The sequence below is a fragment of the Spea bombifrons genome, chromosome 4, assembly GCF_027358695.1.
Source record: "Spea bombifrons isolate aSpeBom1 chromosome 4, aSpeBom1.2.pri, whole genome shotgun sequence".
Lineage (NCBI taxonomy): Eukaryota > Metazoa > Chordata > Amphibia > Anura > Pelobatidae > Spea > Spea bombifrons.
The window spans coordinates 88,734,202-88,759,434 of NC_071090.1; the positions used below are offsets into that span (position 1 = coordinate 88,734,202).

Here is a 25,233-nt window from a genome sequence, read left to right on the forward strand (position 1 = left end):
ATCTAATATCAGAAAAGTGATTTATTACTCGCATTATAATACCAAGCACCTTTAGCCGTGGATAGCAGGATATACCAGATGCCTTTCTACAGCTACCCTAGTTTGTGGTCTGTACTCTGGTATCTGAAAAATGGAGCTGCACAAATAAAAGATGCTGACTGCAGAATACGCCACCTTTTATAAAGTTAATTGTGGCTAATTAAAACTGTCGACATATTTTGATCAGGATCTATTTTAGTGTATAATTAGACTGTATTTCTGGCTAGCATTCAAAGAGTAAATAGGATGACCTGCAAAATGGTGAAAAAAAAAAAAAATACCAACTGGTGTTCTTTTTTTCTGTGTGTACATATATACGGTTTTTGTCGAGAGAGAAAGAGTGGTATAGGCAGACAGAAGATTTAGTAGCTGTATACCTTTTGAGGTGGGCCGTATGTCAGATGATCCCCGAGAGTGTAGTTCAACCAAATACCAATGTGTGCAAACATTTACAGCTTATGCCCTCCAGTTTATATAAATATATTAACCACCTCCCTTTTTCTCTATCTCACACATGAAGGTTGATGGTTTAGTGCCAGTCACAAGGATTATGTGAACCAGTTAGCAGGTGTTTTCTGGGATGGTATTTAAACACATGGCCTGTAAGTACTTTGTGTCAGCTATTGTAAAGCCCCTCTACCTCTTTTCTTTATTCTTGTGAAAACCTTCTATAAAAAAATGGTTAAAAAAAAGAAAAAAAAAAACACCTTCTCAAATTCATAGAAAACGTATTCTTACACAAAACGTTGCAGCTAATATCCCACTAATGTGTTATTTTCTTGGGGATGGTAACTCGTTATACCAAGCGCAAAGTCAGTGTGTATACGGTATGTACAGTGTTGAGTCAGTGTGTATACTGTGGCAATGTGTATACTGTATGTACAGTGCTGGAGTCAGTTTGCGAGTGTGTATCTGTTTAGTGTAGGATCGATTGTGTGCATGTATGTATGTATGTATGTATGTATGTATGTATGTATAATGCTGGAGTCAGTGTGTGTGTGTGTGTAAATGTATAGTCTCGGAGTCAGCATGTCTACTGTATTGTAGTGCCAGATGCAGTGTGTATGTGTCCATAGTGTTAGCGTGTAACGTTATATATGTATCGCGTTTGTACATGTATATACAGTGTATGCATGTTGTTGGATAGTGTGTGCATAAGAGTATGGTGCTAGCGTGTATGGTGTTGTTTATGTTACAGTATGGCTTTAGCATGGTTGTGTATGTCAGCATATAGTACTAAAGTGTATGTATTGGTGTATGGTGTTAGCATATGTGTACATGGGCATATTATGTTAACATGTGTGTTACTGTATGGTGTTAGTGTGTGTAAATGCACGGCAAGGCTTGGCAAACCCCATTTTCTCCTGCCAACTTGGCTTTAGTGAATAAACTCACTAGGTAGGTGTCTAGTCTAGTGTACACATGAAATAATAATTCCAGCCTTTGTGTTAAACGTATACATGTTGTTTGGATGGCTGTCATTATTGTAACTTGTCAAGGATGATTTCTTTCTTCTTTCTAAAGTGGTCCCAAACACAACTGTGTGTATATTGTATTCAGAGAGCAATATCAAACCGACCATAAAAACCTTGATAATGAGAAAAATCATAACTCCTGGTTGAAAAGTTACTTTCTATATATCGTAAATTATTAAAAATAAATACAAAGACACAATTACTTACCTAAGCCAACTCAATATTATATAAATATTCATAGGTAGTCCAACACCTTAAAAAAAATAGAAAAGAATTCCAGCATGAGCTATATTGAAATATTTAATAATAAAACATTAACATATGGGTGATCCTATGCCATTTTAACCTAAATTAGTTTGTACTAATCCGCATCCAGGTGAACCCATGGTAAAATCCCTGCTGTTGCTGTTAATTGAGAACTAAACATTAACTGTAGTGGGAAAAGAAATGCTGTGAAATCTTTCCTTAATGGAAAGTAGAATTTGTAATCATTAACAGCACTGGATTAAGCACCAAGCTTGTGTGAATCAAGAGAATGATTGTATTGATCAGCAAAAGAAGTGGTTTAACCTCCACGGTTCTATTCAACGTGCAATATCTTTGCCTTTATCAAAGCAAAGTCTGCGCCATACAGCGATTCATTTACATATGAATCCAGGTCAATGTCAATTAACTTTAAAAACAACTTTATTCTTGATGTTGGGGAAGTCCTAATAGTGCTAAGTAAAGGCTGTAATGTTTGCTATACAAAGAAGCAGCTTTAAATAACCATTAAGGAACAGAATATGTTGTGGTGTTAATGACTGGGGCAAACATCAGGCAGAACAAGCCAAACACTATCCCTTAAAAATCACTATCGTAATCTTCAGGGGAGAAACATATTGTGGTTAGGAGGACTGTTATAGTATAAAGCATCTTATTTTTTAATCCAAAATAAATCAAATAAGGTAAGAAAGACGCTATTCAAGATAGATTGGTTTTGACCCCACTTTTACAAGGTGCCGGTCCACCTCTGGGGCCTCTTAAAATATCCTTAGATAAGGGCTGCATTGTGAAGAGAGAAGCAAAAGAAACGTAGCCGCCATTTTGTTTCTCATTAATGCTCCTGGTCTCTTAAAAAACGTGTTTAAAAGTTTATTGAAATACTACAGTCCTGTCATTCCTCCAAATCCCTCCTCTATGCATTACTTCACGATAGTATGACTGCCTACAGCCACTTCTGCTTCCCATTCCATGCTCACGCAGGTGAAGCAGCAAAGGGAGTGAGTGTGATAGAGCGATGTTTTGTGCAATAGGTGTGATGGGAGTGAGGTGCTTTGTGCAATAGGTGTGATTTGCAATAGGTGGGAGGTGTAAACCTTAAACGTAATGCCTCTCCAGTGATTTCAGGAACGGGCAGGCTAAGCAGTGAAGACGTCAGAGGCCCCGTTGGAATGTTTTCAACAAGTAAAAGATGAAATTAAAAAAAAATAAAAAAGTAATACTACCATAGTAGTATATAATGTATAAATTGTCTATGTGGAGCAGCACCTTTAACATCCAGTCTGCTAAATAAACCTACAAGGGGTTTACACCGAGTTAGCTTGAGCAACACTAATGCTTTACAGTCCTATCTGGGTTATATAGAAAGACCTGAAAAAGGTATTATCTTAATAAAATTATTAAAAACCATTATGTCATAGCTACTAAGTAGGTGTCCACTTCTTAATATCACATATTTAAGGGTAACACTTAGCTAGTGTACATTTTAATACGTTAAAAGCATTGTTTCTTATTGTATGTCACAGCAGTAAGGACCATTTCTGTTATTCAAAAAAACTCAGTAACTAGCAGGTAGAAAGTAAGATCGGCTATAAACGCATTCTGCACGACCGGGTACAACCCAATTGTAAACATGGGACTGAAAGGAAATGCGCAGGACTTGCTGAAACACTTAAAAACTAGTTTCAACTGCATTTGACATGGAATTATTCTAACACTAAATAGTTTTAGGTTTAAAGTGAAATAGTTGCTCAAAATATTTTTTTAACCATTTTATACACAACGTGAAAGAGAGAAATATTCTACGAATCTCCACAGTTTTTTAAGTAGAAATGAAACAATAAAACTCCCAATGCAATCAATACTATACAATGCTTCACACTAGCAAAAACGGCCAGAAGTGGTTTGGTCGCACTTCCTATATAGGAGCAAACTTCATTAAAAACGTTATTTGCGCGCTGGTTTTAGCCTGTTAGAAATCATAGTCACCATTTGCCAAGAATAGCTACTTTTAGCCATCCAAAAGCAACTGGAAGCCAACATTCCACTTATTACTTCAAAAAAGTGGATTTATGGGAATTTTAATTTCCAAGGACATCTCCTACTGTAGTAGATTACTAATGTAAGAGAGGTACCCACATACTAATATGTATCCTTCTAAAAAATCCAAGGCGATGATGAATACTTTTCATTAAGGGCTAATGCCACATGAAATTCGCATGAGAAGATTATGGGTTTTGTTTTTTTGGAACAAAGATTCATTACATAGTGTCTTGCTGGGGACTTTTTAACTCCTGGGTAGCCTAGTTTCAGTGATTTACTAGGTATGCAGATGCCTATGCTTAGAGAAATAAGACAAAAACTAGAGCAATACTTTCAAAAAATCCCGAAACGTACTTACAATCAACCGGCAACATGCTGAAAATTAACAATTGTGGAAGAGAATACTTAGGACTACACGGCTAAGGACTACACCTGGAAATCTGGGAGAGTTGGCCGTTCTATCCCACAGGGAGAACACATGGAAACGCAACTGGAAGTATAAGCTTCGTTCACAATGCTGGCAGCAGTCACATTAAGAGTATGCAGGTGCAGTTGGACACCAACTCCTAAAATATCAATCTGACATGGTCTAGTATTTATATTTTCGGCACCTTAAGGAGCAAGTTATTCTCATCTGGCAAGGAATATTAAGTCTGGGCAGGCCCAACAGTAAAATTGGAAACTTCATGTGCTTTACTGCCCGGGGGGCCCCTTCCAATGATATAAGTACAAGCAATAACACATGGAATCCTGTAACTGCTCTTGTGAGGAGGAACATTCTGTTTTTAAGACTTTTTAAGTAAATTAGAAGAACTGTGCATTTACATGTCAAAGGCCTTAAAAGAACAGAAAGGCTGCCGTTCCAGAGAAAGCTTCAAAGAGCCAAACATCTTCCTTTTCTGCATTAGTCCTCTCTTTTCGCTCATAATACATGGGTGCTTATACATGCACTGGCTGGTAGACATCTCAGAGGCTTTGCACCATTTCAACTACAAGAAGCGCTCGTCCGTTTTTAAAGTAGGAAAGGCTTCCAGCTCTCTGTTCACCTGTTCCCAAATCCACAGGGACAAACAGGACTAAGGTCTGATTAAGCATCAACAAAAATAAAAAAAAATAAAAAGTGAAAAATGGCACATTATTGTTACTAATAACTTTTATTCATTTAAGAATGCATCAGTGTCCCATGAAGCCTCAACCAAGAATGCATAGTAAGGTATTTTGTAAGTACTCTGCATCGTTCAACCAAGAAAATCACCTTATATTCAAGAGAAGCTGCAGCTTAACACCATCCACGGTCCAGTTTCTGCACAGCTGACTGGCTGCTTGAATTTCTACATGCACTTTCAATGGAGACCACATAAACGTTTAAAGAGACCATTCAGCTATTATATACCGTATTTGCTCGATTATAAGACGACCCTGATTATAAGACGACCCCCCAAATCAAAATATTAATTTAGGAAAAAAACAAAAAGCCTGAATATAAGACTACCCTATAGGAAAAAAGTTTTACTAGTAAATATTAATTCATGTAAACTAATTTTCATATTTAATAAAAGCTATGATTAAGAAAAATATATTTTTTATTTCCTTTTACTTGCCAACCTTGCCCCCCCCCAGTTATGCACATCTGCCCCCAGGCTTGCCACTCTGCCCCCAGAAATGCCTTATACCCCCCTATTTGCCACTCTGCCCCGTGATGTGGCTTTTAACCCTCTATATGTCACTCTGCCTCCAGAAATTTCTTATACCCTCCTATATGCCACTGTGCCCCATGATATGCCTTTTAACCCCCTATATGCCCCTCTGCCCCATGATATGCCTTATACCTCTATATGCCACTTTGGCATATAGGGGGTTAAAAGGCATATCAGAAATGTCTTATACCCTCCTTTATGCCACTGTGCCCCATGATATGCCTTTTAACCCCCTATATGCCCCTCTGCCCCGTGATATGCCTTATACCCCTATATGCCACTCTGGGGTTAAACTGCATTTCTGGAGAGCTATATATATATATATACTGCTAACAGCAATCACACTCCTATCAAGCCAAGGCAGCCAGTACATGCTGGATGTTAGAAGTGTGATTACAGCCTCCCTATGCTATGCTACCACCTACACCCCCCTTACACATCCATGCTATCACACACACACTCATTCACAAACATTTAAATACTCATTCATTCCATTAATCACACATACACACACACACGCTCAAACCCTCCACCCACCCCCTTACCTGAACTGCTGATCTCCCACTCGCAGACTTCTGCAGGGGCCCGGCTGTGCGAGCAACTTCTCTGGCCCCGCCCCCAGAGGAAGGAGGGGGGAGGTAGAGTTATGTGAGGACTGTGCTAGCTTCCTGTTTCCTGCTGCTAATAGCAGAGACGCCGCTCACGATCAAAGCCCAGTAAGCAGCACGGCCGAAGCAGAATGAGGTCTGATTAGAAGACGGCCTCGATTATAAGACGAGGGGTATTTTTCAGAGCATTTGCTCTGGAAAAAACCTCGTCTTATAATCGAGCAAATACGGTATATTAAAGTGCATACGATGGCTGACCTGTCCTTTTAAAAAGAGGTGCTTGAGCGCCAACACAAAATTACCACCAAATTTTACAAAAGTTGCTACACAACTTTGCTAACCATGTAAGCGCAGAAGGCTCACATGACTTCAATAAACTTCTCACCCCTTTCATACTTGACACATCCCAAGACATTCTTTTCATTAACTACGTAGTGCCAGGACTCATCCATAACCTGTTTATGGAGCACATGCTAGAACTTTGCTTTACCCATGTCGGTAGATAATATCCCATTTTCCCTAAAATTCCAGTGGGGCTTAATGTAAGCACAGATTTCTAGGACCGTTTCAGATATGCCAGCATATTTATTATATGAATATGTATGCACACACACTATTCTGGGACCAATGCGGCAACATCCGGTCTGCAGTTAAAGAGACATTCCAGGCATCATATACATCATAACACGTATGATAGCTTAGGAGCGCCTTAAAACTTTTTTCCCCTTCCAAATTCATAAAAATCCCGCCCACCCCTGCCAATTTGCTCACCCCATCCCCAGCTCCTTGGACTGCCAAACATCAATCTTTCCAATGTATTAAACTCAATGTCTACCCAATATTGTCATGCTAATTAATAACCTGATCCTAATTAACCAAAGCATACTTGCTATTCTAGACAGCAACAGTTTAACAACAAACACTCTTTTCCACTGATTACCCAGACAATAGGTTTTGTGAGCTCTGTGGTTTTTAAGAATGTACCAAAACATGTTTCAAACAATGAAAATGTACACCGAAGTGTTTCAGCACAGAATAGAAATGAACAAAGGATTGGCAAATACGAATGCACTTGCCAAGAACACTGATACTTAATATACACTGCATTACGTAAACGAGCGATTAACGCAGGCTTTTACAACAATGATCACCAAATTTAGGCCGCAAATTAAGTCGCGAGAAGACAAAATCAATGGTCATAAATGTGACCTTAATTTCTATGGACATCAGACATTTAGAGAGCTCTATAGGCTTTAAAACAGTAGTTAGCCCCTCTTCGCTGTTTAATTAATCCTTTCCACCTCACACTCTATGGTGTATTCACTAAAGTGGAAGTATGCAGGAATATGGCAGCTTCTCCTACAAAGAAGTTTCCTTAAAGTCGACTAAAGTACGTGCATTATAGAGTCAACCAACTGTTGACTACCACTGTGTGGAAACCTGCAGCTCTCGCTACAGCAAATAAACCGATCTCTCGTATCTTCTCCATTAACATTTGCCTCGTTTTCTCTAGACAGTATGTCATTCATTTCCCAAAAGTCACAGCCTGTTGTACTTCCAATTACAAACTGTCCATGCAAAAACATCAGGATGGCACCTTACGGCAGCTGCTGAGATTAACTGCAGCCAGACGTCCTACCACTCAAAGCTAGTACTCTGTTACACACTAAAAACAACAACCATCACTGTAACAATGGTAAATGGTCCGGCTAACAGACATACAGCTCCACTCAGGACGCCAGGCAAATACACTGTAAAAAACAGTTATTCATTATATTAAGGTTTGCATTTTCAAAAGCATAACACAGAGAAACGGAACTTCTACACAAACAGTAGTTCCCAGTTTGTGAACTGTAACATTCCAGGTAATTTAACGCTAATTCTTACAACTGATTTACACACAGCATATTCACATTTTAAATATCTGTTTTGCTCTCGGAGTGAATGACATTACATAAATTACAAGGGCATAAGCCAGGGCTCAACCAAAATCGGTTTGGTCCTTCGCATCACCAGGAGGCTGGTGGGACCTCAGAGGTCAACCAGGGGACAATTTCCCCCTAGGATGCCTTGATTTGGAGTGAGTGCCACCTTCCCCCGGCATTTTCTTAAACTTCCTACATGGGCCAATAGAGGATTCAAATGGAAAATTACGAAGACATCCATGCAACACCCTAGCTGTGCCTTTGATAGAGCCAGATGTAACATCCGGGTAGGTCTATTCCTAGAAATCACACACATACCGACCACAGCCGTAACATTATGACCACCTTCCTAATATTGTGTAGGTCGCCCTTTTGCCACCAAAACTGACCCGTTGAGGCAAGGACTCCAGTAGACCTCTGAAGCAGGAGATCATTTAAGTCCTGGAAGTTGCAAGGTGGGACCTCCAGATAAGCGATGCACAGGCACCTGGCCATCCATGTGACGTAAAAGAAAACGAGATTCATCAGACCAGGCCACTTTATTCCATTGCTCCATGGTCCAGTTCTTATGCGCATGTGCCCATTGTAGGTGCCTTTGGAAGGGGACAGGGGTCAGCATGGGCATTCTGAGTGGTCTGGGGCTATGCAGCCGCATACGCAAAAAACTGTGATGCACCGTGTGTTCTGACACCTTTCTATCAGAACCAGCATTTTTCAGTAATTTGACATACAGTAGCTCGTCTGGCCGTCGTCTCCCACGTGCATCAGTGAGCCTTGGCAGGCCATAACCCTGTCGCCGGTTCACATCTTTTTTCAGCCTTGGGAATACCAATCACATGGATGTTCAGCCTTAGCATATACATATACTTGTTATTTTAATCTGCTTCCCTCTACATAAATTTATCCTGTTTAAAAAGCATGGAATACAAGATATGGAAAAAGTACTTTAACTAGTAGACATCTAAACCAATGTTTAGGGCGTTATGTTGGCTTTTATTTCTCCATGCATACATCCAAAAATCTCCTGTAAAGAGACTTCAAACCAAATACTCTCTCTCTCTCTCTCTCTACTTTAGTCCCAACAAAGTCATTAACAGGATACAAATCGGGGAGGCAAGTACCAATTATCCTTTTGCCACAACACAGCAGTAAACAAAAGAATCCTGAATCAAAAGCCCAAACTGGGAGCTGAGCCAGACTCTTACACACAGATTAACGTATTTGTTTTTTTGGTTTCGAAGACAGGTACAGAATTTCTCACACTATGTTATGTCAGTCCCCGACCTTCATGAAAACAAAGCTTCCCGACTTAATGTGGGTTTTATAGAACGCTGAGTTAATGAAGAATACTGCAGTGTGATTGTTGGACGTTGACAGCGAAACTTGAGAGAAGGGGAAAGCCTGAGAGAGTTATGTACAGTTCTCCATTCAGTGCATACCGACTGATGTTGGTGGTTCCGAGGCTCTAGGTTACATTTAAAGCCAAATAATAGTTTATAGATCTTTATTTCAACTTTTCCGCTTTAACAAGCATACTATTTAATAACAAAAGCAAAATTCTTTCACGCAATATCCACATATAGACGAACTGGTTAAAAGACCGGGATGCTAAGAAACATACGTCTCTTGTATTTGCGTACCTGAAGTTTGGAAAGCGGAATGCCAATTTTTGTCAAGGGTCAACATAGCTACAACATTCCTGACTAACCTAATAACGGAAAAGCAAGTTTCAAAATGTCAGCAAAAAAAAAAAGAATGTCTAGTGATCCCGGTTTGCCTCTTACCACAAGTATCTCAAACAACCTCAAGCCATAGGTTAAGAATGCAGCACTCAATTCAGATCTGGCCAAGCAAATGCCTCTGCGCTCCACTAAAGGAATGTCCGCATCCTCTACCGGTGGAATGGCTGTCGTCATGCTGAAGCGCTCCAGTCCCAAAACAGCCTTCGTGACTATGCAGCCGTGACTCTGTGATATTACAGAGAGGGCTTTTACACATTCTCTGGTACCTCATTTGGTACTTCACTACCCTTCAAATACTATGCATTCATTATGTAATTCTTAAGAGGGTCAGGGGTCCCTGAACAAGCAGCATTAGCGCTCATATGTGCTTAAAAGAACTTCTCACCAATGCTAAAGACCTGTTAGTTCTGACTTGTAACCACAGAGCACAAATCACATCCGTAGTCCCATGAGATGACCAGAACAAAGACAAGCTCTCTCTTCACTATTGCAATGTGAGTGTCCCCAGGCTCTTCTCGTACACAAACAGTTAACCTGCCTGCACCACACCTGTAAACTCAAGAACATGTAGATTCATGAAAACTATAATTGAGGATGGGAGGCTCCTGCCAGCATCACTTCTCAGTTCACTAAACACATGCGTGTATATGTGCGTGTAAGTAAGCATCCATATGGAATATTGGTCTACCTATGATTATAAATAGGATTACAGGGGGACTACTAGAACTTACCAAATTCTTATGACGCATCTAGGTGCGAGAGCAGTCAACGTGACCCTAATGGTGGCATCAGCCGTACCAAGGCTCCTCATTAGGATAACATATTTACAGAAACTGGAAAATACAACAAGCAATACATTTATCCCCAAACAGCTGTTATTAGAATAGATCAGGAAAAAACTAAGCGCAAAGAAATACTACAGCAAGATTAGAAAAAAAAATTGTAAACAGTTGTAAACCCCTATGGGGCATGTATCATTTTGTCTTGGTTAGTTCTGCCTCAAAGGATTTATGCACATGGCTGACATTACACAAACACTTTCAAGCCTTCAGTACATATGATGAGGGAATTGGATGGTAATGAGAATGAAGCTATAAACGCATGTACAGGATTAAACGTTGCATGGATAACCAATACTCTCCCTATGGTGATTGCTATATGAAACAATAATTCCAGTATATGCCAATGCTTACGAGTTTTAGTATTACCAGGCAATGTACAAAAACCAAAAAACAACATTAGATATCATACAGACTGCAATCATCCCAAATCAAGACAATAAAATCATAAAGCAGCTAAGAGGACTCTTTTACTCCAGACTTGGGACCCCACTTCATCCAACTAGGTTCAGAGGGGCAACTCAAGAGCAATGAATTCTTCATCCATTCTGAAGTCACAGCAACAGCCCCGATTTACATTGAGCTCTGTGAGGAGTGGTGTACCGAGTGCCGCACCATTTCAAAGCACACAATGGTCAGCAAATATTAGTGATTGTTGAAGATGATTTGTGTGCTTCTTCTCATTTGGAGAAACCCAAAGATGATAGTGTAGGTGTAACACTAAGACTTGGGGTTGAAAGCTCACCTTGGGCTTCCTCTAGTAGTGTAATGGTCTCACTTGTCTATCTTAATTTTTGCTCACACTATGGTAATAGATTTGGGCCCTGGATAGGTTATTACATTGGAAGCCTTCAGTCCACAATATAAAGATACGGGGAAATGAGGACTCTCTCAACATAAGATTCCCTTATGTGCAGCCAGGAGGAAACCACATAATTTAAAATAAGATATATTACACAGCAAAGGCTTTCGGAACTGCAACTTTTTAGTGCCTGCATAATAGTAACTGCTTATGCCATCTAGGTTTAAAAAATAACTAAACAAGTCCGTCCAGTTCACGTAATGCTTAATGTTTTGGAAAATGTAAAGCAGACCTTCAATAATGGGCCCTCTATATCAATGCCTCAAAAGAAAGTACAGCCACAGAAGGTGGATTAGTTATTCTGCACAATTTAAAGGTCACTAGTTTCATAGCCAATGCTGACATATATATCATGCGTAGAATCTAAATGCCACAATACAAGCTTCGGTATTGGGGGGGGGGGACGTAATAAAGAGCAAAGTAACAGGAGATCAACCCAAAAGACGCGCAGCTAAGAAACAGGCAGAAAAATTTCAGGATGACCAAATGACTAGGATGAGGATGGGAACGGGGAAATGGCCTAGATGCCATTCAAAATATCTCACAAACTTAAACCCATCAGCAGGTCAATAAGACAGAACTTAAGTACGCGTGGTCACTAAATGTCATGTGGACCCCAAGCAACGCAAAGGAGTGGAGGACCATGCTCAGGCGAGCAACCCAAATTCTACCAGTTCCCTCGTAAGAGCAAGCTCTGGATCCATCCATGATCCAGCACTACATGTAAAAGAGTACAGAATGGATCCAGTCATGGGTCCTGATAACATGGATTTTCTGATAACATGTGGAATCGCAAGAGAAATGCACACACCAAGAAAACTAGCAGTGGCCAAAGTCTCAACTCTTGTCATCCTTTACCGACGTTACATCAGGTTCTATTAGCAAATCTAGAACCCGTACCACGAAAACACTTTCAACAACCGGTATACCATGATTGACAATATGTTGTGGCAGCTCTGCCAAAAGAACATTTGTACCATGTACATGTTTTACGTCCAGCGCTACAACCGTTTAAACCGCACTTTGAAAAAAAGAAGATGGAACTTAGTTCTTGGAGCCCAGCTCTTGAAAAGTATTTTTCCAATCTCATAATTCAGACTCAGGCTTTGTTTAGTCTTTGGGAGAGTCCCCAGAAATTCATCAAGTACACAGATGAAACTATTTACAGTGTATGTGCTACTAAACATACCAGCATTTCACATTACTGCCACGGCTATGAGAATGAAACGTCCCCGAGAAACGCTTCTGTTAAGGAAGCACAGCCTGGGGAATCCTATATTGTTAAACTACTGTAAGCCTAAGGAGCAGACGTGAGAGATGGCTGGGTAGTTCACATTTGTTTTTTCACCTGCATCCTACAGGATCTTCCTGGAGAAAGAACGATGTTCTACTTAAACGGAGTTAAATATAGTTATCGTGCACGGAGAAGGGAGCTGAAAAGCCAGCAAAGTTTGATTTCACGAGATCATGAAACCGACACATCTATCTCATTGACCAAAAGACACAGACGCTGCGCGATGACGTTCTACTTTACCGAGAGGGTGGGAGATAAGTGGAACAGCCTCCCAGCAGAAGTGGGGGAAGGAAACTACAGCGAGGGGATTTAAATACATGACATGGCATATGGCCCCTAAGACGAGACCAAGAGACCGATTAAGGTCTGAGTCGTTCCGTCAGGAGAAGCAGGCAGACTACTTGGGCAAAATGATTATCGGCCATCAAACTGTTTAGTTCTATTGGTAACCAAATACCTAGTGTTATTCATTTTATACACTTTTATTACTGATTATCAACAAGAACGAAACACAAATGTGCAGATGACAACTTAACCCTAGAATCCAGAACTTGCCTATTACAATGACCGGGAGCGTCAACTGTCATAGACATCAAAGCTATAAAAAGGAATAAACTCGAGGATTGTTATGCGGACTAACATGTTTAGTGCCTCTCATGTAAACGTAGGAGCTGAAATCCTAAGAGTGAAGAGAGAGTTAACAGAAATAAACGTAAGATGTCGGCGTTAAAGACATAAAACAGAAACAAATTGTGATTATCACATTTAAATAATTGTTGGGTGGGTTTCCTTGGGTTACCAGACTGAGCATCAGCCCTTAAGCAAGGAGGTTAGTCAGAATTCTTATGTGAACTCCTTGTGACATCAGGACAAGTCACATTATCCCCCTAAGCCTCAAGCTGCAAATTAAATCAGTGCAAAAACAGAGTACAGTGCAGAGTGTACCGTCAGCAGATCCAGTACTATAAAGCAATATAAATGTTCCACTTAGTCCTTGTGACGCTTGTTAAGGAGGACACATGATCAGATCTTATGATGGCACCAAGAAGCACCATGAGAAATCCCACATCCAATATCGCATTTGATATTAAACTGCTGATCGCATTTCCTTTCACCATGAATGATGAATCCACAAAAGGCTGCTTTCACATGGTGGGACAGACAGCCTGCATGCAGTCTCATAGACAGTCACAGAGTTAGAGTGCAGGGCTGGTGTATACAATACATACCATTACAACAGGAGAAGGAAAGGGCTATTAAGAACTTTAAACCGAAACCCTCTCTTAAGGGACCTTTTACTACAACTCGAACCGAGAAGCGACCACCCAACTCTTACCAGATCCCACCACACGGGGTGTCCTGACATGGTGGGACCAAGAGATCAGGTAGAGAAGGGAAACAGCATATACTAAAAGTATTTTAAACTCAACATATTGCAGCCTGGACCACAGACCTCCGCCCTTCCCTGGCTAAGAATGATGAGATTTAAGATCCAACAACAGATGATGAACAACTGAAGAGATGAAAGTGACAGTGCGGGAGGCGCCGGTTTGAGGCAGTTATAGGGTTAATTCTAAGGTCAGTAGAAGACTATGTCCCCCCCCCCCGCTCCGTACAACTAACACCCCCCTATCATTCAGATCACTGTACTCCCCCCCCCGTCCTTCCCAGGCAGCTCAATAATGCACATTACAGAGCCCCCCATCCCCCACAGCCCGGGGGGCCTCTCACCTCCTGGTTATCCAACAAGTGTCTCCGGGAACCCGACCATGTCCCGCTCCTCAAACTCGATAGCCACACATGGTTCCTCGGTAAAAGTTTGTAAGCACCCGGCCCTGAGCCTCCGGTACCCGCTCCGTGCAAATACACAATGGACACTCAGCACCACTTGCTACAATGTATCACTTTCCGCTCCCACTACAGTCGGGACGGCAAGCGGCTTCACCGCGCATGCGCCTCGGATACCAGGCTTTTACAGTCCGGGACGGAAGGCGTTCGCCCATTGGCTGTAAACCCTGTCAATCTCCCTTCTTACTTGATGGCAGGATGAAGTCAACAGTTTAGGAGAAAAAAGTTTTTACAAATGGTTTGGCAGAGGATTCTAAAGTGTTTAATTAACACAATCCAAAGAAACTTTAATTAACCAAAACCATGATATACGCCCTGACTCTGTATCATTTTACCTGTACGTCCTGCCTCATTAACCTGTTGAGTGCTGGAGAGGCCTTTAATTATGCATTACACAAAATGCATGCAAAATCAGTAGGCAAAGTGAGCCAAAGCAACACAGCGGCTTAATCTACCTAATAATTTGTTTATAAATTCTTTTATTTCCACTCCTAAACCCGTTTGAGCGTGGACCTCCTTACCTTTTATTATTATCATTCATTGTTTGTATAGCGCCATCATATTCCGTAGCGCTGTACAATAGGTGCACAGGACATAACAAGTAGTATGTGACTTAACAATCTAACAGGTGAGAATGGATCTGCTCAAACCAGCTTACATTGTTTCTGGAAATCAAAAATCTTGTTATTTTTTGATATAGCTCCATCATAATCCACAGCGGTGTACAACAATGCACTGCGTATGTCATCTTTACCTATTGTATATATACCGGTATATATTACAGTCATGGACATCAGCTATGACTCGTGAAGAGGCAGCAAAGACATAGTTCTCCTACCAACGGCAGCATGGGTTCCCAGCGGCAAGAGAAACTCTAATAAGGGAAATCTTCCTTGTCTATAACATATTAAGGAAAATGTCACCAAGGTGGCTCGATAGCAACGTTTCCTCTTGACGAGGAGACTTTATTTATCCTTATTCTGTCCGCATGGTGTTAAAGCAAGATTCTAATATATGATCTTATGATTAGGTCACTGCAGCCTGTACTTCTCAGTCAGTTCCCTCCACTGATGGTTGACTCCTTGTGTTTCTTCTGCTTCAGGCTTTATAGAGGGAGATCCATAATCTCTGAAGTTTATCTTGAAAAACAAATTGTTGGTATTGCCAAAAACCAATTGCCTTTCTTTTGCATTTACACCACTGGAGTAACACATGTGTCCTCAACAACGCATGTATATTTACCTATAGCCACCTTATAGAGACAGAGGTAAAGGAACGCTAGAATTTAGGATATCATGATCAAGTGATGTCATCAGTCTGATGTCACTCTTCAGAATGGCCACCAAGTAGTGTTCATCGAAGACTTAATTTCAAATCTGATTTACCTGAGAAGAGACTGAAAGACGTCACAACCCCATGTAGAAACTTACAGTGATATTTCAGTTTTTCTTTTGTTGCCACTAAAACAGCCCCTGAATCGAATTTCTCAATAACGACGGCACTGATCAAAAAGCACAAATTATATGCACTTTTAATAAATACTGTTGGTGATGCTGAAAGCTGTGAAGGTGGAAGATCCGCTGTGGTTAGAATAACCGGCACACCTTTGTCTCCTGCAGACCCCACCCTACCTGTTATGGCACCAAACGTCTGTTAACTGGAGATCTGCTACCCTCGTTGGGCATCCTGTGCAGGAAAGAACTACTCCTACCATTACCACTGCGGTTCAACTAGAAATCCCATGACTCTCAGCAGCAGAAACCGTTGAGCTGCGTACTGCTTTAGCATCGGTTTCAGTCTTATATGTTTTTTTATCATTAAAATACACACAAACTGAACATCGTGGCAATTAACAAACAAAACCATTTGATTGGGACGTTTTGGTGATATCTCTGTTTGCAACTTCCCTTATTTAAAACGTGCAATAGACTCTCACATATAAAAGCGGAACATGACGACCCAAAGAAGTTTTTTTTTCTACCTGATTATTTTTTTTGCAGTGTTTTCTGCGTGTGAAAAATAAATGTAATAATTTGGTTAGCTTTGACTTGAGTTAGTAGGTCAAAAACAAGTTACGGTCTTGAGGAAACTGGATATTTGCATTAACTCTGCAAAAAAAAAAAAGACACACCACATCCTGCCGTATTCTTTCACAAAGACTATATCAAATCTGTTTCCTGAGTCTTGCAGACGGCTTTAACCCCTTCTAAAATATGATTCGGCTGCTGGCTTTTAGATTGTAATTCATTTGCTTACATTTTTATTTAAAAAAAGGTTTTGATTGCATATTCTCAGTGCTTTAACCATAAGGACATTTTACATCTGTGCTGTGGATGAGTAAACCAGCCCTTCATATTTATCATAGTCATAAACTTTATTTGATTAAAACATTTTCCCCAAAGCCTTTAATGCTCCCTCACTTTCCATTAGGGTAATGTAATGTACCATATAGTGCAGGGGCATCCAACGTGTGGCCCGCGTGAGATTTCCCGGTGGGCCGGCTGGTCCTTGGGCAGGCAGACCATCATTCAAAGCGGCTGCACGATGGCTGCTTTGAACTTCGCGTCCGAAAGGCCGCTTTCAAAGCAGCCGGTGTGCGGCTGTAACTTCTGTAAGACCGCCTCCGCCAGCCGCCTAACAAAGTTAAAGTGGCCGGCGTGCACACACCGTGCCACCCAGTGGCAGCAGTGCCTCAGCTCTTCGTCCCGCCCCTTTTAAGACGTGACATTCCAGGGGGGGCGGGCTCACAGAAGATTTCCCCTGACGGGGAGAGGATCGTCCCATCGGAGGGCAGCAGGGAGAAAAAAAAACACAAAAATGTAAGTATTACCAAAAAAATTGTTAGGGGTTTTAGGAAAGTGGACCCATATTCAAGGGGGGTTCCCTTGGGACAAAAATTAAATAATACAAAAGGGGGGTGGCTGGGTTGTGGCATTACAAAATCAATAGGGGGGTGGCTGGGGGTAATACACATGGGAGTGGGGGCATCATTAGACAAGAGGCTGGTTGGGCATCACATTAGCCAATGCAAAAAGGGTGGGGGGCATCAATACACAAGGGAGGGGATTGGCTGGGACATCACATAAATCAATATACAAGGGTGTGGGGGCAAAAATGCACAAAGGGGGGCAATACACAAGGTTGTGGGGGGGGACACATTAATCAATACTAAAGGGGGCCGGGCTGGGGCATCAATACACAAGGGGGAAAAATGCAAAAGGGGCAGTTAATGACAAAGCGGTGTAGAAAATCAATTTTTTATGCGGCAGAGCCTGTCCTGGTGTGTGTGTGTCAGTGTGGTAGAGCCTTTTCTGATGTGTGTGTTTGGGTGTCGATGTGGCAGAGCCTGTCCTGGTGTGTGTGTTTGGGTGTCGGTGTGGCAGAGCCTGTCCTGGTGTGTGTGTGGGTGTCGGTGTGGCAGAGCCTGTCTTGGTGTGTGTGTGTTTGGGTGTCAGTGTGGCAGAGCCTGTCCTGATGTGTGTTTGGATGTCGGTGTAGCAGAACCTTTCCTGGTGTGTGTGTTTGGGTGTCGGTGTGGCAGAGCCTGTCAGGGTTCAGACCCAGCCCTGGAAACTGCCAGATGTGGCCGTCCCTTTAAGAGGTCTGCCTGGAGTTAAACTCCTCTCCACAGCTTGCTGTCTTGTTTATTTGCCCTCTTTCCCTTATACATCTGAGGATCTCAGCTCCTCACTCCATCCCCTGTATTCCTTGCCTTCTTCACTGTCCTTTGTGGCATACTGTACCATGTTTGTATTATCTGGCTATGTATATAGTCAATGTTCTGCGTATTTATGTTCAGCTGTGTATTAATGTTCAGCTGTGTTTTGTTATACCATTACCCTGCCTCCCTCACCTGAAGCCTCGACAACTCACACTTGATCTAATGAACAGGCTTTATATCCCTGCCTCCCAGTAACAGAGGTGTGAGTTCATTAAGTTCTTTGGAGCCATAGTTCATACCAGACGCTCGATCTGTCTGTTGGATTTACCTGCCTGCCTGTTACCTCTTTGACCCGGACTGCCTACTGGATTTCCGCTTTTTGCTTGCTACCTCTCCCAAACCCTTTTGGATACTTACCTGGACTTTTCTACCCTCATACTCCCCAGCAGTCTGTATGCATGATATGCCTCCTACTCTGCTGCTTCTGGTGAGATGTCTTGCTTTGCTTTGTGTAATAAAACCTATAACCAAACATTCCGCTTGTGTCATTTGTGAAGTTTGTTTCAATCACTGCGTTCTTACACTCCTGTGCTCTGGACTCCAACATCCAGTTAAGGGCTGCAATATGATGAGCCTGTCCTGGTATGTGTGTTTTTTGGTGTGTTAGTCAGTGTGGCAGAGCTTGTCCTGATGTGTGTGTTTGGGTGTCAGAGTGGTAGAGCCTGTCCTGGTGAGTGCGTTTGGGTGTCAGTGTGGCAGAACCTGTCCTGGTGTGTATTTGGTTGTCTGTTTCCTGGCACTTTACTTACTGCAGGAATAAATACAACTATTTGATTTTTACTTATCCAGAGATAAAAAAAATCCTCCTGAATTTGTAGTCACTTCAGAGGACAAAACTTTCTTGGCCCAGAAATCAGTGAGAGGAAAAGTAAAGGTTTTGTGTTATTTACTCTATTTCAATCTGCATATTTTATTAAAAATGATTAGTGGCACTAAATTGTGGCTTCAGGTATCCCGTGTACGATGACTTTTTTAGTGTACTGATTACCCCCAATCCCATCACATACGATTCTATCTTGTATTATCTGCCGAGCACTGATGTCATCTTTATCCAGTACAAATGGATGCAGAGGAGTTAAGATTCTGTCTATTTTATTTATTTCCATAAAAAAATCCTCAGCACCAGGCCCGTGATGCTCGTAATCCGGACCGGCCTCCAGTGTGCGTCAGCCATCTTAAATCCAGCGTGTACCATAGTGTGCTCCAGCCTTGTGCAGTTTTATTTGGCTAAACTTCTTTTAAATGGTTTGTGGACTGATGACTGATAGAATGACATAAAAGTTGATCAAAAAAACTTTTCCACAGCTTTTTTCATTATTGCCAAATTAACCCTGTATTAATATGCATTATCAAGCTAAAAGGCCATATTTTCCCTGATATAGTGTGATGGAATCCCCAAAATTTATGCCTTAAATAGGTGTTTTTTGAATGTTTTGTGTTTATATGTATTTATTGGTCATTATTATTTTAGAAGCAGCCTGAGAAATTATTATTAATAATAATTATTTATTACCATGAGCAAGATGTTTGTGTCATGTCACGGTCTTGGCCAGGGGAGGGCTGGCAGCCTAAGGCCTGGGGGGCAAGTCAAGTGAAGTGGCTCCGCCCCCACGCACTCACCTTTCACCCCTCACGCTGCTCCCATCACTATGCGGCCATCAGACTGCTGGAAAACTTATCTAAACGGCCGCTGGGTGCTGATGCCACCGGCCGGAGCTACTTTAATCCTATTTTATTTATTTAATACGCTGGATCGGCTTGCCATATTAAAAATAAATAAATAAAGTATTAAAGTAGCGCCGGCCGGCAGCATCAGCACCCAGCGGCCGTTTAGATTCGATTTCCAACAATCTGATGGCCGCATAGTGATGGGAGCAGCGTGAGGGGCGAAAGCTCCGCCCCCTCGCACTCACCTTTCACCCCTCACGCTGCTCCCATCACTTGGCGGCCATCGCATACGGCCGCTGGGTGTTGATGCCGCCGGCCGGCGCTGCTTTAATACTTTTTTTTTCATTTAATAGCCGATCCGGCTTGCCATATTAAATTTTAAAAAAAAGTATTAAAGTAGCGCCGGCCGGCGGCATCAGCACCCAGTGGCCGTTTAGAGTAGATTTCAGGCGGCCTGGGGGGCAATTGCCCCCCTGCCCCCCGGCCCAGCCCGCCCCTGGTCTTGGCTCTCATTTCTTTGTTCCATTATATTTACATATAGTATTGATTTCAGGCCTGTGTAGTGACATCTTCCAAGAAACAGTCTTTTCTACCCAAAACAGGGTAAATACTGTGAGATAAGTCAGGGATTGCCCTTCACTGAGGTCAAGGGACAAGTGCTCGTCTTCATTCAAACCAGGCACACACCAGTAAGTTTGTGCAATCTGACCCAGGGTCCTTTCCTTTGATGCTATTTGGACACTTTCCTAGATTCCTGAACATGTTCTGCATTCCCCAACTTATATTGCATTTTAATTACTTTTGTCTCATCCTCCTTATGCTTAAGTAATTCAAGTCAATTTTACTCCATTAGTGAATGTGCTATGGCATACATTGAACACCTCCAGGGGTATAACTCGACTAGATTGTAAGCTCGCAAGAGCAGGGCCCTCTTCTCCTTTGCACCAGTTTGTTATTGTATGTGTTATTGTATGTGTTTCTAAATTGTTCTTCTGACTGTAACAGCGCTGCAGAATCCGCCGGTGCTTTATAAATAAATTTAATGTAATGTAATTAGAAATTACAGGGGCCTAGTACAAAAATTGTCCCGGTGCTCCCCCCAACTTCAACAGCTGGTCTGTGTCATCATTGCCTCCAAACAACTTCTTTACCCCTTGCCCCCCTTCCAACATACAACATCTAAACACACTTACACAAATTACACACACTTACTCATACTCAATAACACACACTCTATCTCACCCCACTTATACATACATGCTCACAAACACCTACACATCAATGCTCACATACACACACATTACACATCCATATACACACACACACACAAATTAAACATCCAGGCCCACACACACAAATTACACATCCATGCTCATACAAACGCATATACATACATCCCACCACCCTCCCACTCGAGATTACCTCTCACTGCTCCTGCAGCTTTCTCTCTGGCTGCTTACACAGTGTGCAAGCAGCCTCGGTTTCACCTCGGGGTCACATGACATAACGTGCCCCCCGATACGGTCCTGTTTACCGCTGCCGGTTCAAAATAGTTTAGAAAGGGCCCTTCTGACCTGGACCGGTGCAGCCCAGGTCAGAAGGGTCCTTTCTAAGCTATTTTGAATCTGTATGAGGAGTCGGTAACAAGGGGTGGTAGGGGTCGCAACCCAGTAGTTACGCCAGTGAACACCACTACTAAATGAAACAGAAATGAATGCTGCATATGTCTAAAATTTACATGGGGTGAGGTCACAATTTTCAGGCACTGTCCCTACTGTCTTGTTTTGGCGGGCGGCTCTGGTGATCCTGTGATCTCCCCTGGCTGGCCTCGGAGCTAGAATGAAGGTCTGTGCAAATAAAGCAGCTCCCATGTGGTCATCATACCTGAAAACACTCCAGGTTTCGCCCAGAGACTCTGGGTGAAGCGCCACTTATCTATGTCACTACAGGGAAACCCTAGGCCACGGGAACAGTATTGCGGAACGCCCCACTCTCTGCCACTTTCCCTCCAACAATAACGTGTGTGGTGCAACATCAGCATGACCGCATACTGGGGGTGCTCTAGTTTGCGGGAGCCACAAAGCTCCCAGGTATGGTGGTCTTCAGCTGAGCACCATGTGCCAGCTCTTTGGGTAAGGTGGGCTGGCGGCCATTCTTGCTCCTGCCACCAGCAATTGTTATATAATTACAGTCCTCCAAGTCCCATTATCAAATGATACTTACATATCACTCACAGACAGCATTATGCAAATATGTGTTATAACGCTGTTTTAAAACCAAAGCAATGACTTCAGATCTGTTAGCATTTGGATCAACTTAGCAAACACATACATCAAAAGAAGAAAGAACAGAAAATCCTAAAAATGGTTAATTACCTACATGTCACAGCTCCACTGTATCATTTATTGATAAATTTATTCCAAATACTGCTGTTTTACAAATTTGGGTTCCAGAATTAACAGATAGACTTGTAACTTCTGATCAGAAGGGTGTGATCTGATCTGAGAGTTACTCATACCATTCCAACCAGAAATGGACTGATGTTTTGTCCACACACTTGAGACCTGTAATTATTTTTCAGTACATACTGGGTGTACTATTTGAATTTAGATCTTTAATCTGTATAATTATATCAGTACACACCTTAAAGTAAATTTGACAAATTATGTAATTGTCTATAGATCTTTAAAACATTACATAGAGGGTTATCTTATGTTGGCCAGCCTAAAGTGTTTGGTTTGCAGTTTTTATAAAGCATGCGTTAGCCTAAAACTATATATGCTTTTTTTTTTTTTAAAGGTGAATTGCACTATTAGTGTAACAGTATTGCCGTTTCCTCTGTAGGTTTGATCCCAGAAAGGCAACAACCTATCTGTACTTGTTTTTGGGTCACATGGCAATTAAGTGTTCCCAGCAAAAGCCACAAATTTTACTTGATTAAAGAATTAAATCAATTTTTTTTACAACAATTTAGATAGATAGATGGAACAGCAGCTTTAAGAACAGTGCCATACCCTTTTCCCAAGACACAAAACAGCAGCAAAGCAGTAAATAAAACATTCTTCTCTTCTAGACTGGAGTGTGGTGTGAGTGTCTCATCATTTCATACTATATACTGCCATACCGTTTATACATATTTCCTACAACTATGCTCTGTTTAAACAGCTCCAGTTAGTATAAATATACATAGATGACAACAAAAAGGCGAAAATATTCCTTTACCTTAATCTGTAGTTCAAAGTTGTATTTACATTTTCCTACAAAACTTCCAATTAATATAGGGAAAAAGTTATTTTTATTTTAAAGTAAATAGGGAAAATAGTGATCCACACGGAAACCTGTCATCATAATGAGCCTGTTAATCAGTATCTAATAATAAGAGTAATAAACATTTTCTCCACCATGTAGGTGTCCTGTCACTTTTCTTTCTTAATGAAATATTTTACCTTTAAGGTCCAGGGGTGCTAAGGGGGCTCCCTGGGACACTGGAGTTCCTTGTTCCCAGTTATGCTTTTTTTAAAGTTATAGTGTAAGTATTAAGTCATTGTCAGGAAAGCACTGTCACTGAACTCAAGGGAATCTGTTTCTGCCAGGGTCCACGTGCAGTGGAGACATACATCTCTATAGAGCAGTAAAAATGCTACCTCTCTTAGATTGCCACTATGTTTTATTCACCCTACCACCAGGGCCATCTTTAACTCAAGGCAAAAGGGGCCCATATCAGCTGCTCCTTGAGCCTGCAGCAACCAAAGCCACAGGGGTGGCAACTGCGGCTGCAGCTTACCTCTGCATTGTTTGCACATTGTGCCGCACATTTTTCGCCCGGTGGATGCAGGAACCTAGCAGAGTCATGTTAAGTTATGTTTCGTGACCCTGTTGCGTTGCTGATTCCCGGGACAATAAAAAAGAAGTTGTTTGCGCAGTGTGCAAGAAATGCAGGGGTAAGCAGCGGACCTGTACGGAAGTGTGTGAGTGCCACAGACAAGTTTACAGTCCAGGTAAGGGGGTGGGGGAGGTTGTATGAATTAGCATGTGTGAATGAATGACTATTTATGAATGAGTGAATGAATAAGTATTTGTGGATGAATGTGTGTGAATGAGTGAATGAATGTGTGTGAATGAGTGAATGAATGAGTATTAGTGAGGCAGGCTGTTTGGGGCAAGAATGGTACAGGGAGGCTGTTTAGGGGCAAATATGTTACAGGCAGGCAGGGACAAAGATGGACAGTCCTATGTGTCCAATCTGGGTGCTTGGCAGGCCATGTGGATGCAATCTGTGTCCTGGGACAAGTCCTGTGTCCTGTCTTATTCAGTTGATCTATAACTGCAATGTTTTGTTTCCATGCATTGTTTATTTGACCCATACCTGAACTGCATGAAAGAGGAAAAGAGAAGTGTAGTACAGTGGAGGAGGGGACAAAGGACTCTAGGCGTGATGACTCTAGGTGTGATGACGGGGAGGGAGCACCACAGGGGTGGCCTACACAGGCTGCCTGAACCCTATAAAGCCAGCCTTCATCACAACTCGCACATCAGTTTCAGGTTTCTCGCCGGAGCCACACCATGTTTGGATGCAAGGGAGTTGGGGGTCGAATGAATATTAAAAGTGGCCCTGTGTCCATGACTCCTGCTATGTACCGATGCAAACACTTTGGAATTGGCAACTGTTGCTTTCTTTATGTTAAAATGCAAATAAAACACTTTAAACAAAAAAAAAAAAAGTGGCCCTGTGTATCACTACCTGTGACCAGTGGCTCTGAATACTGCCTGGCAAAACTTTGAAATGTATTGCACACCGGTTTAAGCATAGACTTAGATTTGCGGCTGGACCTAGGCTTAAAATGTATTGGGCATGTGTTCCGACTTGCTGCGTGCCGAATCAGCCTTCTTTCACTAACTCTGTGATCAGGTCCCTGGAAACGCGTTGTACATCTAAACAATGGAAAAATCTTTGTCATTTTATGCCAGCTGACTGTGTGGCCATAGAGCTAAGTAATGTAATATCTCTGTTTACTTGTGACAATCTTGCATTTAGTCATTCTCTGTAAATAAAAAGCATATGAAAATAATTCAATCTGATCTTAAGACGTATCACTTTACAAAAAAAATTGAATAAAGTATCAACTTACAATGAACTCCTATCATGCAATTAAAATAAGGATATAAATTACTGTATGCTGTATGGTTTTGAAGGGACGAAAAGCAAGAAGC

At 41.7% G+C, this 25,233-nt stretch overlaps 1 protein-coding gene across 1 annotated transcript in view; it reads right to left on the minus strand.

The window, feature by feature from the left end:
- LOC128491453 (A-kinase anchor protein 13-like) overlaps window positions 1-14,695 on the minus strand; it is a gene marked incomplete at its 3' end in the record, with an annotated part of 63,251 nt that extends 48,556 nt beyond the window's left edge. Inside the window, exons 1-2 of the mRNA XM_053463774.1 lie at window positions 14,517-14,695; window positions 1,722-1,767 (exon numbers count right to left, since the gene is read on the minus strand). The remainder of the gene's footprint in view (window positions 1-1,721; window positions 1,768-14,516) is intronic.
- Between the last annotated feature and the right edge of the window lie 10,538 nt (window positions 14,696-25,233).